Below are 4,984 nucleotides of genomic sequence, written 5' to 3'. Positions count from 1 at the left end.
ATGTGCCACAGAGGATAAGCTCTTGATGACTCCATGCCGTTGACTGAAGTCCATGCAAATAAAAAAGTAAATAGAGAATAATAAAAGAAGATGAAAAGCAATAAAAAAAAAAGAGCAAGAACATAAACAATGAACAAAGAACTTTCACTCACACAACCAAAGTGAAGAGTGTTGGGGATCACCAACTTGAAAAATGTTTGAAACCTTTGTCCAAAAGCTTATTTCCCCCTAACTCAAGCACTAAGGGATCTCTCATAGATTACAGGAATGCTTTATGGAATAATCAAGCCTCTGGGTGTTTTCTAGCCAAGTGCTCTAATGGATAGAAAAGTTGTCTCTTACAAGTGAGCAATAGGCTCCTATTTATAAAGTTTAGAGACACCCTTTAAATTTCAAATTCCACCACCCCCATGGCTGTTACCAATGATTAATTGAATGTTTATGGAATTGAAAATGAGATTTGGGAGTAATTGGGTTTTTGGAGCCGTTCAAAAAGGTTGGAAAAAACTGAAAAACTTGGTCAGTTTTCACCTGTGGCTGCGGCCAGGAACATCAGTGGCCGCATCCACTGCTCTCTGTTTCCCAGGTCGTGGCCACCAACATCCTGTGGCCGCGGCCACTGACCAAATTCAGCACACCAAATTTTGCTGTTTTTCCAAATGGTTCCAACACCCTCCCAATTGATTTTGTAACCCCCCAAACACATTATTGGGGTTAAAATCATATCTCTAACAACCATTTCGCATATGGCTTTAAGAAATTCATCTCAATATTGTGTAACAACAAATCTACACAATAATGGGAAATATTTGGAAGTTACAAATTTGTGACTGAATTTGTAACACCAAATATGTTACATATTTGGATATTTCACATATATCTAAATATTGTAACTCTCTATTATATGTTACAATATGTGACACTCTTTGTCACATTTATTTAATCTAAAATATTATATTATAAAATAATATAATATTACATTATATTATAAAATAATATAACAAACTCCACAAGTGTAGGTCATCCCAAGATAGCGTTGTACATCGAGGAACAGTCCACCACTACAAAAGTGCAGTATTTGCAGGCCTGGTGTGGCACCTCTCTAAGCGTCACAGGGAGCTTTATCTTTCCCATCGAGATGAGGGCCTCTCCCGAGAATCCGTAGAGTGTCGAGGCGCACGGGGACAAGCTTGTCATGGTCAGCCCTATCTTCTCGAAGGTTGACTTAAACAAGATGTTCATCGAACTCCCGTTGTCTACTAGAATCCGCACCACCATTTTGTTGGAGATTTGGCTTTCAATCACCAACGGGTCATGATGCGAGAAATTCATTCTCTGAGCATCGTCTTGGGAGAATGTTATGACTTGGTCAGTCATTTGTGGAGTTTGGGCAGGCAACTAGGCCAAAATCATGACCTCATCATCGTGATTCACAGCTTGCACATGCCTGTTCTGCGAGCTTCTTGAAGTGCCCCCCAAGTGAGGGTCTTCTGAGATGGTTCATACCCGCCTGTTCAACGGAGGAGGTCCTTGGTCCACTGGATGTTGGGGAACTACAGGAGCTACTGCTGGGACCTGTGGTGTAACAGGTGGTACCATTGGTCCTGCCACGAGAGGTTGTGCTTGACGCGCTCCACCCTTAGGATATTGATGGAGGTGTCCCATCTTGATGAGATTCTCAATCTCATCCTTGAGTTGGCGGCACTCATTAGTGTGGTGCCCGATATCATTGTGGAAACGACAAAATTTGGCAGGGTCCTGCATTTCGCTATCTCTTTGGATGGACTGCTGCTTCCTGTAGTGGACGTTTTGTGTCGTGGCCACGAAGATATTCTCTTGGAAGTCTACCAAGTTGGTGTACTCAAAATACTGGGAGACATACTTCTCGCTAGATGTAACTCCCTGTGTGATTCTGCTTCCCCTGGGCTTCCATCCCTTGCCTTTCCCCCTGCGCCTACTGCTGCTGGGAGCTCAACTGGATTCGGCAGACTGGGAGGGGGTAGCAACTCCAACACTGAAAAGCACTGTATCTAGTGGGCACTGCCCCGTATCCTGCTGGAGCCATACTAAATCCAAGAGCGGGTATGACACAATAACCGGAAGGTGGAACACTTTGGCCAGGGTGGACTCCCTCCGAGCCCGATCGGACGGGAGCAAAAGGGGAATATTGGATTTCCGAAGTCACAGGGCTAGGTGCGACCGAAGTAGGGAAAATGATGGGTGCTCCAAATGACCCAATCTGGGCATCCTCCTAGCTGATATATTCTTGTGCTCGATGAATGAAATCGTCGAGTCGTCGGCATCCCCTCCGTTGGAGGTCGTCCCACAGGGGGGACCCCGCACAGAGGCCAGCTTGTAATGCCATCAATTGCTAGCCATCATCAACCATTTTGGTCCTTGTCACTTCCTCCTTGAAGCATTTGATGTACACCTTGAGAGTCTCAAAGGCCCTTGCTTTATATTGGCCAAGGAATTGACCTCAAAGCTTACCTTTTGAACTCCTATGAGCTGTCTTCGGAAGGCAAATGATAATTGATACCACGATTGAATGGATCCTGGTCGGAGCTTTTTGAACCATTCATCTGTTGTTCCCATCAGGGTGATTGGGAACACATGACACTTAGCATCGTCAGAGACACGATGCACCGACATTAATATGTTGAACTTAGATAGGTGGTTTGTGGGATCCCAGCCATCGTCATAGGGTGGTATGGTTACCATTTTTAAGCCTGGTGGTAGAAGGGCCTTAATAATGTGAGGAGCGCATGGCTCCACTTCTTCATCTTCCGAGTCAGACTCGTGGCTTTGCCGCCTGGCCATCCTGAGCATTATCCGCTTCAGACTTTCTAATTCTGCAATGAGCGGGTCACGATCTCAGTTGTAGAGTCCAAGAACTTTACTTAGCTAGTTAGATAGTAGTAGTAGTAGTAGTAGTAGTAGTAGTAGTAGCTAGTAGTAGTTATAATATGTTTATGACTGTGGATTTTGGTTCAAGCCGGGACTTAGTTGGACACTAGTAGCAACACTTGTAGATTTTATAAGTTTAACCTATAGTTTAAGAATATTAATTATAACCTAAGGTTTGATTAATATGACTGATTAAGAAGATGATATTTATTATACTATAAGGTTTAAATGGACCCAATAAGATATTAACACTTGTCATGTGTATGTTTAATGAGAAATTAAGTATTTTTGTGGAATAAGTTTATTAAGAGTAATATTTGAAAATCCTAGAGTCTGCCAGCAGCTTTGAAATCGTTAAAGGACTTAGTCAAGGCTGTTTACTTAATTCAAATTAGGCCGAAAAAGTGTAATTACGTGTAAAATATTTCAGCGTATGCCGATATATCGCAGCTATAGGGGGCGATATATCGCCACATGGGGATACGAAAAACACGAAACTTCGCACGACCACGTCGACGAGCCTCAGGCATATGAGCCCAGGCGATATATCGCCTATAGTAGGCGATATATTGGCCCTAGGGCATAAATTTTGAATGATTTTGAAATCGAGCTCATTTTATTCCTTAACCTCTTGATAAGTCCAGAATCTTTTTGACCGAGTCTTCAGCCTCTGTTGAACGATTATTCAAATGTTTTTCAATTAAAAAGCCATTATTTTATTCAAGCTAAATGAAGATCTTTTCATTCTTGAACTCTATAAATAGGACCTAGTACCCAGCCATTTCTTCATTCTTCAAGCTGAGTTCAGAGTCTACAAGCTGCTAGGTTTACTTTAGAGTGTTAAACACTTGGGTTGGGGTTATAAGCTTTATCATTATAAGCTTATTAAACACTTGGGAAGTAAGGTTTATAGTGTATTTCAGTTTTGAGGTGTAGTTCGGGTATAGCAAATTCAAAGGTATCCCTATTCTTAGTTCCTTTCTGTATTGTTTCATTAAGTTCTTATAGTTTTTCTCTACTCAATTCCTAACTCAGTATTCTTTATTTCTGGTTAGGCATCTAAGTTCTTTGAACTTGAGGTTCTCGTTGGTAAGTATTTTCTCGATGGTTTAGTTCATTCTTTTCATCTCTTTTCTTTTATAATACTCACCTCTCTATTAATGGTTTTTAGGAGTGTTCCAAAATCCCGACCTTGTTCTCATCATCCCAGTATTTTTGGTAAGGAAAATAGGATAGTTTTTATGTGATATGTGCTATGTTTATATAAAAGTTTTATGATTATGCTATAGTATGACCTTATGTGTTATGATACATGTATATGTGGGACTTATAGTTGTTACATAGCAAACCCTATCACTTTTATGTTTTGGGGCTCATAGTTGCTATATAGCAAACCCCAACACTTTTATGTTTTTGGGGCTTATAGTTGCTTAACTAGCAAACCTCATTGTAGTCCGAGGCTTATAGTTGCTTAGTTAGCAAACCCCAATAGTCACCATGTACATGGGTTAGAATTATGATATGTGTTATAGTATTTGATATATGTTCATAGTTTATGTGTATGATTATGTTTCATGCTTGTAGTAGATTTTTCTTGCTGGGCATTAGGCTCATTCCTTTATGTTTTATATATGCAGGAAAATAGTATGGCGGCGGGAAGGTTCTTGGCAGCTTGGGAATGTGTATTGAGGGAGAATGGAAATCGGTGGACCAGTCAACGATTCGAGGATGAAGTTGTTTAAGTCTTTAAATTATGGTTTCTATGTATTTCTGCACTTAAATTTTGTAACCAATTTATTTAAGTTACCTTATGCTTTATTTTCAAAACAATGGGATCCCATATCCTAACTGAATTTTATGTATTTTAACTTTGGTTTTACAGTTTTTAATAAAGTTACGAATATTTTGTATGTAAGTTTTTCTTAAGATTAGTATCTATGAGTAGTAGTTATTAATGGTCCAAAGTCTAGAATAGTTGGGTCATTACAGTTGGTATCAGAGCAACGGTTCATTCGCATAAAGTTCTCCTCGATACACACACTCAAAGCTCCGAATCTGACCGCCAAGTAAGTGTTTA

The sequence above is a fragment of the Humulus lupulus genome, chromosome 1, assembly GCF_963169125.1.
Source record: "Humulus lupulus chromosome 1, drHumLupu1.1, whole genome shotgun sequence".
Classification (NCBI taxonomy): Eukaryota; Viridiplantae; Streptophyta; class Magnoliopsida; order Rosales; family Cannabaceae; genus Humulus; species Humulus lupulus.
This window is presented reverse-complemented; position numbering follows the sequence as displayed.